Source organism: Phyllobates terribilis, unplaced genomic scaffold, assembly GCF_046119375.1.
Source record: "Phyllobates terribilis strain yellow unplaced genomic scaffold, ASM4611937v1 Scaffold_24__1_contigs__length_18792416, whole genome shotgun sequence".
NCBI classification, from domain to species: domain Eukaryota; kingdom Metazoa; phylum Chordata; class Amphibia; order Anura; family Dendrobatidae; genus Phyllobates; species Phyllobates terribilis.
The window spans coordinates 941,665-957,100 of NW_027362784.1; positions in this window are offsets into that span (position 1 = coordinate 941,665).

A 15,436-nucleotide genomic window follows, 5' to 3' on the forward strand; every position below is an offset into this window, starting at 1 on the left:
GCCACATGCATGCCGCATGTCATGCATGCCACATGTCATGGGGGGGGGGCGCATATCATGTGGGCTCCATGTGCATGCCGCATGTCATGGGGGCGTCACATGCATGCCGCATGTCATGGGGCCCATATGCATGGCATATTTCATGGGGGCCCCAAATGCATGCCGCATGTCATGAGGGCCCCGCATGCATGCCGCATGTCATGGGGGCACCACAGGCATGCCGCATGTCATGGGGGCCCCAAATGCATGCCGCATTTCATGGGGGCCACACGTGCATGCCGCATGTAAGGGGGATCCAAATGCATGCCGCATGTCATGGGGGCCCCGGAGGCTTTCCACATGTCATGGGGGCCAAAATAAATGACGCATTTCATGGGGCCCCCCAATTGCATGCCGCATGTCATAGGGGCCCCACATGCATGACGCATTTAATGGGGGCCCCAAATGCGTGCCGCATGTAATGGGGACCCACGTGCATGCCGCATGTCATGGGGGCCCCAAATGCATGCCGCATATCATGTGGGCCCCACATGCATGGCGCCTGTCATGGGGGCCCCAAATGCGTGCCGCATGTCATGGGGGCCCCAAATGCATGCAGCATGTCATGGGGGCCCCACGTGCATGCCACATGTCATGGCGGGCCACATGCATGCCGCATGTCATGGGGGCCCCACTTGCATGCAGCATGTAATGGGGGATCCAAATGCATGACGCATGTCATGGGGGTCCCACATACATGCCGCATGTCATGGGGCCCCCCAAATGCATGTCGCATGTCATAGGGGCCCCACATGCATGCCGCATGTCATGGGGGGCCCACATGCATGCCGCATTTCATGGGGGACCCAAATGCATGCCGCTTGTCATGGGGGACCCAATGCATGCCGCATGTCATGGCGGCCCCAAATGCATGATTCAAGTCATGGGGTCCCCACGTGCATGCCGCATGTCATGGGGGATCCAAACTCATGCCGCATGTCATTGGGGCCCAAATGCATGCCGCATGTCATGGGGGCTCCACGTGCATGCCGCATGTAATGGGTCCCCACATGCGTGGAGCATGTCATGGGGGCCCCACATGCATGCCACATGTCATGAGGGCCCCGCAGGCATGCCGCATGTCATGGGGGGCCAACATGCATGGCACATTTCATGGGGGCCCCACATGCATGCAGCATGTCATGGGGGCCCCACATGCATGCCCCATGTCATGGGGGCCACAAATGCATACCACATATCATGTGGGCTCCACGTGCATGCCGCATGTCATGGGGGCGCCGCAGGCATGCCGCATGTCATGGGGGCCCCCCATGCATGGCACATTTCATGGGGGCCCCAAATGCATGCCGCATGTCATGAGTGCCCCGCATGCATGCCGCATGTCATGGGGGCACCACAGGCATGCCGCATGTCATGGGGCCCCAAATGCATGCCGCATTTCATGGGGGCCACACATGCATGCCGCATGTAAGGGTGATCCAAATGCATGCCGCATGTCATGGGGGTCCCACATGCATGCTGCATGTCATGGGGGACCCACTTGCATGCAGCATGTAATGGGGGATCCAAATGCATGCTGCACGTCATGAGGTCCCCGCATGCATGCCGCATGTCATGGGGGCCCCGGAGGCATTCCACATGTCATGGGGGCCCCAAATAAATGACACATTTCATGGGGGCCCCACATGCATGCCGCATGTCATGGGCCCCCTCAAATGCATGCCGCATGTCATAGGGACCCCACATGCATGACGCATTTAATGGTGGCCCCAAATGCATGCCGCATGTCATGGGGGCCCCACATGCATGGCGCATGTCATGGGGGCCCCAAATGCGTGCCGCATGTCATGGGGGCCCCAAATGCATGCAGCATGTCATGGGGGCCCCACGTGCATGCCACATGTCATGGGGGGCCACATGCATGCCGCATGTCATGGGGGCCCCACTTGCATGCAGCATGTAATGGGGGATCCAAATGCATGACGCATGTCATGGGGGTCCCACATGCATGCCGCATGTCATGGGGCCCCCCAAATGCATGCCGCATGTCATAGGGGCCCCACATGAATGCCGCATGTCATGGGGGGCCCACATGCATGCCTCATGTCATGGGGGCCCCACTTGCATGCAGCATGTAATCGGGGATCGAAATGCATGACGCATGTCATGGGGGTCCCACATGCATGCCGCATGTCATGGGGGCCCCACGTGCATACCACATGTCATGCGGGCCCCAAATGCATGCCGCATGTCCTGGGGGCCCTACATGCATGCCGCATGTCATGGGGGATCCAAACTCATGCCGCATGTCATTGGGGCCCCAAGCGTATGCCGCATGTCATAGGGGCCCCACATGCATGCCGCATGCCTCGGGCACCCCAAATGCATGTAGCATGTTATGGGGGCCCCACGTGCATGCCGCATGTCTCAGGTACCCCAAATGCATGCAGCATATTATGCAGGACCCAAATGCATGCCGCATGTCATGGGGGCCCAAATGCATGCCGCATGTCATGGGGGCCCCAAATGCATGCCGCATGTCATGGCGGCCACAAATGAATGACTCAGGTCATGGGGGCCCCACGTGCATGCCGAATGTCATGGGGGACCCAAGCGTATACCACATGTCATGGGGGCCCCACGTGCATGCCGCATGTCTCAGGTACCCCAAATGCATGCAGCATGTTATGCAGGCCCCAAATGCATGCCACATGTCATGGGGGTCCCGCAGGCATTCCGCATGTCATGGGGGCCCCAAATGCATGCGGCATGTCATGGGGGGTCCACGTGAATGCCGCATGTAATGGAGTGCCCAAATGTATGCAGCATGTCAAAGGGGCCCCACATGCATGCCGCATGTCATTGGGGCCCCGCAGGCATGCCGCATGTCATGGGGGCCCCAAATGCATGCCGCATGTCATAGGGGCGCCACGTGCATGCCGCATGTCTCGGGCACCCCAAATGCATGCAGCATGTTATGGGGGCCCCACGTGCATGCCGCATGTCATGGGGGCCCAAATGCATGCCGCATGTCATGGGGGCCCCAAATGAATACCGCATTTCATGGGGGCCCCACATACATGCCGCATGTCATGGGGGCCCAAATGCAAGCCGCATGTTATGGGGGCCCAAATGCAAGCCGCATGTCATGGGGGCCCCAAATGCATGCTGCATGTCATGGCGGCCCCAAATGCATGACTCAGGTCGTGGGGGCCCCCATGCATGGCGCATGTCATGGGGGGGCCACATGCATGCCGCATGTCATGGGGGCCCCACATGCATGCCGCATGTCATGGGGGCCCCAAATGCAGGCCGCATGTCATGGGGGCTCCACATGCATGCCGCATGTCATGGGGGCCCCAAATGCAGGCCGCATGTCATGGGGGCTCCACATGCATTCCGCATGTCATGGGGGCCCCAAACGCATGCTGCATGTCATGGGGGCCCCACTTGCATGCAGCATGTAATGGGGGATCCAAATGCATGCTGCACGTCATGAGGGCCCCGCATGCATGCCGCATGCCATGGGGGCCCCGGAGGCATTACACATGTCATGGGGGCCCCAAATAAATGACGCATTTCATGGGGGCCCCACATGCATGGAGCATGTCATGGGGGCCCCACATGCATGCCCCATGTCATGGGGGCCCCAAATGCATGCCACATATCATGTGGGCTCCACGTGCATGCCGCATGTCATGGGGGCGCCGTAGGCATGCCGCATGTCATGGGGGCCCACATGCATGGCACATTTCATGGGGGCCCCAAATGCATGCCGCATGTCATGAGGGCCCCGCATGCATGCCGCATGTCATGGGGGCACCACAGGCATGCTGCATGTCATGGGGGCCCCAAATGCATGCCGCATTTCATGGGGGCCACACGTGCATGCCGCATGTAAGGGGGATCCAAATGCATGTCACATGTCATGGGGGTCCCACATGAATGCTGCATGTCATGGGGGGGCCCACATGCATGCCACATGTCATGGGGGCCCCACATGCATGCAGCATGTATTGGGGGATCCAAATGCATGCTGCACGTCATGAGGGCCCTGCATGCATGCCGCATGTCATGGGGGCCCCGGACGCTTTCCACATGTCATGGGGGCCCCAAATAAATGACGCATTTCATGGGGGCCCCACATGCATGCCGCATGTCATGGGGCCCCCCAAATGCATGCCGCATGTCATAGGGGCCCCACATGCATGACGCATTTAATGGGGGCCCCAAATGCATGCCACATGTAATGGGGGCCCCACGTGCATGCCGCATGTCATGGGGGCCCCAAACGCATGCTGCATGTCATGGGGGGGCCCATGCATGCCGCATGTCATGGGGGCCTCACTTGCATGCAGCATGTAATGGGGGATCCAAATGCATGCTGCACGTCATGAGGGCCCCGCATGCATGCCGCATGCCATGGGGGCCCCGGAGGCATTCCACATGTCATGGGGGCCCCAAATAAATGTCGCATTTCATGGGGGCCCCACATGCATGGAGCATGTCATGGGGGCCCCACATGCATGCCCCATGTCATGGGGGCCCCAAATGCATGCCACATATCATGTGGGCTCCACGTGCATGCCGCATGTCATGGGGGCGCCGCAGGCATGCCGCATGTCATGGGGGCCCACATGCATGGCACATTTCATGGGGGCCCCAAATGCATGCCGCATGTCATGAGGGCTCCGCATGCATGCCGCATGTCATGGGGGCACCACAGGCATGCCGCATGTCATGGGGGCCCCAAATGGATGCCGCATTTCATGGGGGGCACACGTGCATGCCGCATGTAAGGGGGATCCAAATGCATGCCGCATGTCATGGGGGTCCCACATGCATGCTGCATGTCATGGGGGGGCCCACATGCATGCCGCATGTCATGGGGGCCCCACTTGCATGCAGCATGTAATGGGGTATCCAAATGCATGCTGCACGTCATGAGGGCCTCGCAAGCATGCCGCATGTCATGGGGGCCCCAGAGGCTTTCCACATGTCATGGGGGCCCCAAATAAATGACGCATTTCATGGGGGCCCCAAATGCATGCCGCATATCATGTGGGGCCCACATGCATGGCGCATGTCAATGGGCCCCAAATGCGTGCCGCATGTCATGGGGGCCCCAAATGCATGCAGCATGTCATGGGGGCCCCACGTGCATGCCACATGTCATGGGGGGCCCACTTGCATGCAGCATGTAATGGGGACCCAAATGCATGACTCAGGTCATGGGGGCCCCACATTCATGCCGCATGTAATGGGGGCCCACATGCATGGCGCATGTCATGGGGGGGCCACATGCATGCCGCATGTCATGGGGGCCCCAAATGCATGCCGCATGTCATGGGGGCTCCACGCGCATGCCGCATGTAATGGGGCCCCACATGCATGGAGCATGTCATGGGGGCCCCAAATGCAGGCCGCATGTCATGGGGGCTCCACATGCATGCCGCATGTCATGGGGGCCCCAAACGCATGCAGCATGTCATGGGGGCCCCAAATGCAGGCCGCATGTCATGGGGGCTCCACATGCATGCCGCATGTCATGGGGGCCCCAAACGCATGCTGCATGCCATGGGGGGCCACATGCATGCCGCATGTCATGGGGGCCCCGCAGGCATTCCACATGTCATGGGGGCCCCAAATAAATTACGCATTTCATGGGGGCCCCACGTGCATGCCACATGTCATGGGGCCCCCCAAATGCATACCGCATGACTCATGTCATGGGGGCCCCACGTGCATGGCGCATGTCATGGGGGATCCAAACTCATGCCGCATGTTATTGGGGCCCCAAGCGTATGCCGCATGTCATGGGGGCCCCATGTGCATGCCACATGTAATGGGGGCCCCAAATGCATGCGGCATGTCATAGGGGCCCCACATGCATGCCGCATGTCTCGGGCACCCCAAATGCATGCAGCATGTTATGGGGGCCCCACGTGCATGCCGCATGTCTCAGGTACCCCAAATGCATGCAGCATGTTATGCAGGCCCCAAGTGCATGCCGCATGTCATGGGGGCCCAAATGCATGCCACATGTCAAGGGGGCCCAAAATGCATGCTGCATGTCATGGGGGCCCCAATTGCATGCAGCATGTCATAGGGGCCCCACATGCATGGCGCATGTCATGGGGGCCCCAAATGTGTGCCGCATGTCATGGGGGCCCCAAATGCATGCAGCATGTCATGGGGGCCCCACGTGCATGCCACATGTCATGGGGGGCCACATGCATGCCGCATGTCATGGGGGCCCCACTTGCATGCAGCATGTAATGGGGGATCCAAATGCATGACGCATGTCATGGGGGTCCCACATGCATGCCACATGTCATGGGGCCCCCCAAATGCATGCCGCATGTCATAGGGGCCCCACATGCATACCGCATGTCATGGGGGGCCCACATGCATGCCTCATGTCATGGGGGCCCCACTTGCATGCAGCATGTAATGGGGGATCGAAATGCATGACGCATGTCATGGGGGTCCCACATGCATGCCGCATGTCATGGGGGCCCCACGTGCATACCACATGTCATGGGGGCCCCAAATGCATGCCGCATGTCCTGGGGGCCCTACATGCATGCCGCATTTCATGGGGCACCCAAATGCATGCCGCATGTCATGGGGGCTCCAAATACATGCCGCATGTCATGGCGGCCTCAAATGCATTACTCATGTCATGGGGGCCCCACGTGCATGCCGCATGTCATGGGGGATCCAAACTCATGCCGCATGTCATAGGGGCCCCACATGCATGCCGCATGCCTCGGGCACCCCAAATGCATGCAGCATGTTATGGGGGCCCCACGTGCATGCCGCATGTCTCAGGTACCCCAAATGCATGCAGCATGTTATGCAGGACCCAAATGCATGCCGCATGTCATGGGGGCCCAAATGCATGCCGCATGTCATGGGGGCCCCAAATGCATGCCGCATGTCATGGCGGCCACAAATGAATGACTCAGGTCATGGGGGCCCCACGTGCATGCCGCATGTCATGGGGGACCCAAGCGTATACCACATGTCATGGGGGCCCCACGTGCATGCCGCATGTCTCGGGCACCCCAAATACATGCAGCATGTTATGCAGGCCCCAAATGCATGCCGCATGTCATGGGGGTCCCGCAGGCATTCCGCATGTCATGGGGGCCCCACATGCATGCCGCATGTCATGGGGGGCCCACGTGCATGCCGCATGTCATGGGGGGCCCAAATGTATGCAGCATGTCAAAGGGGCCCCACATGCATGCCGCATGTCTTGGGGGCCCCGCAGGCATGCCGCATTGCATGGGGGCCACACGTGCATGCCACATGTAAGGGGTATCCAAATGCATACCACATGTCATGTGGGCCCCAAAATGCATGCCGCATGTCCTGGGGGCCCTACATGCATGCCGCATTTCATGGGGCACCCAAATGCAGGCCGCATGTCATGGGGGCTCCAAATGCATGCCGCATGTCATGGCGGCCCCAAATGCATGACTCATGTCATGGGGGCCCCACGTGCATGCCGCATGTAAGGGGCATCCAAATGCATGCCGCATGTCATGGGGGTCCCACATGCATGCTGCATGTCATGGGGGCCCCAAATGCATGCAGCATGCCATGGGGGCCCCACGTGCATGGCGCATTTCATGGGGGCCCCAAATGCATGCCGCATGTCATGAGGGCCCCGCATACATGCCTTATGTCATGGGGGCCCCACGTGCATACCACATGTCTTGGGGCCCCCAAATCCATGCAGCATGTCATAGGGGCCCCACATGCATGCCGCATGTTATGGGGGCCCCACATGCATGTCGCATGTCATGGGGGCCCCAAATGCATGCCTCAAGTCATGGGGGCCCCAAATGCATGCCACATATCATGTGGGTCCCACGTGCATGCCACATGTAATGGGGGCCCCAAATGAATGCGGCATGTCATGGCGGCCCAAATGCATGATTCATGTCATGGGGGCCCCACGTGCATGCCGCATGTCATGGGGGATCCAAACTCATGCCGCATGTCATTGGGGCCCAAATGCATGCCGCATGTCATGGGGGCTCCATGTGCATGCCGCATGTAATGGGGCCCCACATGCATGGAGTATGTCATGGGGGCCCCACATGCATGCCGCATGTCATGGGGGCCCCAAATGCAGGCCGCATGTCATGGGGGCTCCACATGCATGCTGCATGTCATGAGGGCCCCGCAGGCTTGCCGCATGTCATGGGGGGCCCACATGCATGGCACATTTCATGGGGGCCCCACATGCATGCAGCATGTCATGGGTGGCCCCACATGCATGCCCCATGTCATGGGGGCCCCAAATGCATGCCACATATCATGTGGGCTCCACGTGCATGCCGCATGTCATGGGGGCACCGCAGGCATGCCGCATGTCATGGGGGCCCACATGCATGGCACATTTCATGGGGGCCCCAAATGCATGCCGCATGTCATGAGGGCCCCGCATGAATGCCGCATGTCATGGGGCACCACAGGCATGCCGCATGTCATGGGGGCCCCAAATGCATGCCGCATTTCATGGGGGCCACACGTGCATGCCGCATGTAAGGGTGATCAAAATGCATGCCGCATGTCATGGCGGTCCCACATGCATGCTGCATGTCATGGGGGCCCCACTTGCATGCAGCATGTAATGGGGGATCCAAATGCATGCTGCACGTCATGAGGTCCCCGCATGCATGCCGCATGTCATGGGGGCCCCGGAGGCATTCCACATGTCATGGGGCCCCAAATAAATGACGCATTTCATGGGGGCCCCACATGCATGCCGCATGTCATGGCCCCCCCAAATGCATGCCGCATGTAATGGGGGCCCCACGTGCATGCCGCATGTCATGGGGGCCCCAAACGCATGCTGCATGTCATGGGGGGGCCCATGCATGCCGCATGTCATGGGGGCCTCACTTGCATGCAGCATGTAATGGGGGATCCCAATGCATGCTGCACGTCATGAGGGCCCCGCATGCATGCCGCATGCCATGGGGGCCCCGGAGGCATTCCACATGTCATGGGGGCCCCAAATAAATGTCGCATTTCATGGGGGCCCCACATGCATGGAGCATGTCATGGGGGCCCCACATGCATGCCCCATGTCATGGGGGCCCCAAATGCATGCCACATATCATGTGGGCTCCACGTGCATGCCGCATGTCATGGGGGCGCCGCAGGCATGCCGCATGCCATGGGGGCCCACATGCATGGCACATTTCATGGGGGCCCCAAATGCATGCCACATGTCATGAGGGCCCCGCATGCATGCCGCATGTCATGGGGGCACCACAGGCATGCCGAATGTCATGGGGGCCCCAAATGCATGCCGCATTTCATGGGGGCCACACGTGCATGCCGCATGTAAGGGGGATCCAAATGCATGCCGCATGTCATGGGGGTCCCACATGCATGCTGCATGTCATGGGGGGGCCCACATGCATGCCGCATGTCATGGGGGCCCCACTTGCATGCAGCATGTAATGGGGTATCCAAATGCATGCTGCACGTCATGAGGGCCTCGCAAGCATGCCGCATGTCATGGGGGCCCCAGAGGCTTTCCACATGTCATGGGGGCACCAAATAAATGACGCATTTCATGGGGGCCCCAAATGCATGCCGCATATCATGTGGGGCCCAAATGCATGGCGCATGTCAATGGGCCCCAAATGCGTGCCGCATGTCATGGGGGCCCCAAATGCATGCAGCATGTCATGGGGGCCCCACGTGCATGCCACATGTCATGGGGGGCCCACTTGCATGCAGCATGTAATGGGGGACCCAAATGCATGACTCAGGTCATGGGGGCCCCACATTCATGCCGCATGTAATGGGGGCCCAAATGCATGGCGCATGTCATGGGGGCCCAAATGCTTGCCGCATGTCATGGGTTCCATAAATGTATGCCGCATGTCATGGGGGCCCCACATGCATGCCGTATTTCATGGGGGACCGAAATGCATGCCGCTTGTCATGGGGGCCCCAACTGCATGCCGCATATCATGGGGCCCCACATGCATGCCCCATGTGATCAGGGCCCCAATTGCATGCCGCATGTCATAGGGGCCCCACATGCATGGCGCATGTCATCATGCCCCACATGCATGCCGCATGTCATGGCGGCCCCAAATGCATGCCGCATGTCATGGGGGCCCCACGTGCATGCCGCATGTATTGGGGTCCCACGTGCATGCCGAATGTCATGGGGGCCCAAAATGCATGCCGCATATCAAGGGGGCCCCACGTGCATGCCGCATGTATTGGGGGCCCCAAATGCATGCAGCATGTCATGAGGGCGCTGCATGCATGCCGCATGTCATGGGGCCCCGCAGGCATTCCGCATGTCATGGGGGCCCCACATGCATGGCACATTTCATGGGGGCCCCACATGCATGCCGCATAGCATGGGGGCCCAAAATGCATGCCGCATATCAAGGGGGCCCCACGTGCATGCCGCATGTATTGGGGCCCCCAAATGCATGCCGCATTTCATTAGGGCGCCGCATGCATGCCGCATGTCATGGGGCCCACGAATGCATGCCGCATGTCATAGGGGCCCCACATGCATGGCTCATTTCATGGGGGCCCCACATGCATGCCGCATATCATGGAGGCCCCAAATGCATGCAGCATGTCATGGGGGGCCCACGTGCATGCCACAGGTCTTGGGGCCCACAAATGCATGCCACATGTCATAGGGGCCCCACAGGCATGGCACATTTTATGGGGGCCCTACATGCATGCCGCATGTAATGGGGGCCCCAAATGCATGCCTCAAGTCATGGGGGCCCCAAATGCATGCCACATATCATGGGGCCCCACATGCATGCCACATGTCATGGGGGCCACACATGCATGCCACATTTCATGGGGGACCCAAATGCATGCATGCCGCATGCTATTGGGGCCCCGCAGGCATTCCGCATGTCATGGGGGCCTCACGTGCATTCCGCATGTTATGGCGGTCCCACGTGAATGCCGCATGTCATGGTGCCCCCCAAATCCATGCCTCATGTCATGGGTGCCCAACGTGCATGCCGCATGTATTGGGGGCCCCAACTGCATGCCGCATATCATGGGGCCCCACATGCATGCCACATGTCATGGGGGCCCCACATGCATGCCACATTTCATGGGGGACCCAAATGCATGCCGAATGTCTTAGGGGCCCCAAATGCATGACTCATGTCATGGGGGCCCCACGTGCATGCCGCATGTCATGGGGGATCCAGGTACCCCAAATGCATGCAGCATGTTATGCAGGCCCCAAATGCATGCCGCTTGTCATGGGGGCCCAAATGCATGCCGCATGTCATGGGGGCCATAAATGCATGCCGCATGTCATGGGGGCCCAACGTGCATGCCGCATGTATTGGGGGCCCCAAAATCATGCCGCATGTCATGAGGGCCCCGCATGCATGCCGCATGTCATGGGGGCCCCGCAGGCATTAAGCATATATTGGGGCCCCAAATGCATGCCGCATGTCATGAGGTCCCCAAATGCATGCCGCATGTCATGGGGGCCCCACATGCATGCCGCATGTCATGGGGACCCCACATGCATGCAGCATGTAATGGGTGATCCAAATGCATGCCGCATGTATTGGGGGCCTAAACTGCATGCCGCATATCATGGGGCCCCACAAGCATGCCACATGTCATGGGGGCCCCATGTGCATGCCACATGTTATGGGGGCCCCAAATGCATGCGGCTTGACATAGGTGCCCCACGTGCATGCCGCATGTCTCTGGTCCCCCAAATGCATGCCACATGTCATGGGGGCCCCACATGCATGTCGCATTTCATGGGGGACCCAAATGCATGCCGCATGTCATGGGGGCCCCAAATGCATGCCGCATGTCATGGCGGCCCCAAATGCATGACTCATGTCATGGGGGCCCCACGTGCATGCCGCATGTCATGTGGGATCCAAACTCATGCCGCATGTCAATGGGGCCCCAAGCGTATGCCGCATGTTATGTGGGCCCCATGTGCATGCCACATGTAATGGGGGCGCCAAATGCATGCGGCATGTCATAGGGGCCCCACGTGCATGCCGCATGTCTCAGGTACCCCAAATGCATGCAGCATGTTATGCAGGCCCCAAATGCATGTCGCATGTCATGGGGGCCCAAATGCATGCCGCATGTCATGGGGCCCAACATGCATGCTGCATGTCTTGGTGCCCCACATGCATGCCGCATGTCATGGGGGCCCAAATGCTTGCAGCATGTCATGGGGGCCCCAAATGCATGACGCATATCATGGGGGCCCCACGTGCATGACGCATGTAATGGGGGCCCCACGTGCATGCCGCATGTCTTGGGGCCCAAAAATGCATGCCACATGTCATGGGGGCCACAAATGCATGCAGCATGTCATGGGGGCCCCACTTGCATGCAGCATGTATTGGGTGATCCAAATGCATGACGCATGTCATGGGGGTCCCACATGCATGCCGCATGTCATGGGGGCCACAAATGCATGCCGCATGTCATGGGGGCCTCACATGCATGCCGCATGTCATGGGGGTCCAAATGCATGCCGCATGTCATGGGGGCCATAAATGCATGCCGCATGTCATGGGTGCCCAAATTGCATGCCGCATGTATTGGGGGCCCCAACTGCATACCGCATATCATGGGGCCCCACATGCATGCCACATGTTATGGGGGCCCCACATGCATGCCGCATTTCATGGGGAACCCAAATGCATGCCGCATGTCTTGGGGGCCCCAAATGCATGTCACATGTCATGGCGGCCCCAAATGCATGACTCATGTCATGGGGGCCCCACGTGCATGCCGCATGTCATGGGGGATCCAAACTCATGCTGCATGTCAATGGGGTCCCAAGCGTATGCTGCATGTTATGGGGGCCCCATGTGCATGCCACATGTAATGGGGGCCCCACATGCATGCGGCATGTCATAGGGGCCCCACGTGCATGTCGCATGTCTCAGGTACCCCAAATGCATGCAGCATGTTATGCAGGCCCCAAATGCATGCTGCTTGTCATGGGGGCCCCAAATGCATGCCGCATGTCATAGGGGCTCCACGTGCATGCCGCATGTAATGGGGCCCCCAAACTCATGCCGCATGTCAATGGGGCCCCAAGCGTATGCCGCATGTTATGGGGGCCCCATGTGCATGCCACATGTAATGGGGGCGCCAAATGCATGCGGCATGTCATAGGGGCCCCACGTGCATGCCGCATGTCTCAGGTACCCCAAATGCATATTATGCAGGCCCCAAATGCATGTCGCATGTCATGGGGGACCAAATGCATGCCGCATGTCATGGGGCCCAACATGCATGCTGCATGTCTTGGGGCCCCACATGCATGCCGCATGTCATGGGGCCACAAATGCATGTGGCATGTCATGGGGGCCCCACTTGCATGCAGCATGTAATGGGTGATCCAAATGCATGACGCATGTCATGGGGGTCCCACATGCATGCCGCATGTCATGGGGGCCGCAAATGCATGCCGCATGTCATGGGGGCCTCACATGCATGCCGCATGTCTTGGGGCCCAAATGCATGCCTCATGTCATGGGGGCCATAAATGCATGCTGCATATCATGGGTGCCCAAAGTGCATGCCGCATGTATTGGGGGCCCCAACTGCATGCCGCATATCATGGGGCCCCACATGCATGCCACATGTTATGGGGGCCCCACATGCATGCCGCATTTCATGGGGAACCCAAATGCATGCCGCATGTCTTGGGGGCCCCAAATGCATGCCGCATGTCATGGCGGCCCCAAATGCATGACTCATGTCATGGGGGCCCCACGTGCATGCCGCATGTCATGGGGGATCCAAACTCATGCCGCATGTCAATGGGGCCCCAAGCATATGCTGCATGTTATGGGGGCCCCATGTGCATGCCACATGTAATGGGGGCCCCACATGCATGCGGCATGTCATAGGGGCCCCACGTGCATGTCGCATGTCTCAGGTACCCCAAATGCATGCAGCATGTTATGCAGGCCCCAAATGCATGCTGCTTGTCATAGGGGCCCAAATGCATGCCGCATGTTATGGGGGCCCCAAATGCATGCCGCATGTCATGGGGGCTCCACGTTCATGCCGCATGTAATGGGGCCCCCAAATTTATACCGTGTGTCATAGGGGCCCCACATGCATGGCGCATGTCATGGGGGCCCCACGTGCATGTCTCATGTAATGGGGGATTCAAATGCATGCCGCATGTCATGGGGGTCCCACATGCATGCTGCATGTCATGGGGGCTCCAAATGCATGCCTCAAGTCATGGGGCCCCAAATGCATCCCTCATGTCATGGCGGCCCCAAATGCATGACTCATGTCATGGGGGACCCAAATGCATGCAGCTTGTCATAGGTGCCCCACGTGCATGCCGCATGTCTCAGGTCCCCCAAATGCATGCCACATGTCATGGGGGCCCCACATGCATGCCGCATTTCATGGGGGCGCCAAATGCATGCGGCATGTCATAGGGGCCCAACGTGCATGCCGCATGTCTCAGGAACCCCAAATGCATGCAGCATGTTATGCATGCCGCATGTCATGGGGGCCCAAATGCATGCCGCATGTCATGGGGGCCCAACATGCATGCTGCATGTCATGGGGCCCCCAAATGCATGCCGCATGTCATGGGGGCTCCACATGCATGCCGCATGTCATGGGGGCCCAAATGCTTGCAGCATGTCATGGGGGCCCCAAATGCATGCCGCATGTCATGTGGGACCCACTTGCATGCAGCATGTAATGGGTGATCCAAATGCATGACGCATGTCATGGGGGTCCCACATGCATGTCGCATGTCATGGGGGCCCCAAATGCATGCGGCATGTCATAGGGACCCACGTGCATACCACATGTCAAGGGGGCCCCAAATGCATGCTGCATGTCCGGGGGGACCCACGTGCATGCCGCATTTCATGGGGGCCCAAATGCATGCCGCATGTCATGGGGGCCATAAATGCATGCCGCATGTCATGGGTGCCCAAAGTGCATGCCGCATGTATTGGGGGCCCCAACTGCATGCCGCATATCATGGGGCCCCACATGCATGCCACATGTCATGGGGGCCCCACATGCATGCCGCATTTCATGGGGGACCCAAATGCATGCCGCACGTCTTGGGGGCCCCAAATGCATGCCGCATGTCATAGGGGCCCCACGTGCATGCCGCATGTCTCAGGTACCCCAAATGCATGCAGCATGTTATGCAGGCCCCAAATGCATGCCGCATGTCATGGGGGCCCAAATTCTTGCAGCATGTCATGGGGGCCCCAAATGCATGCCTCAAGTCATGGAGGACCCAAATGCATACCGCATATCATGGGGCCCCACATGCATGCCGCATGTCTTGGGGCCCAAAAATGCATGCCACATGTCATGGGGGCCACAAATGCATGCAGCATGTCATGGGGGCCCCACT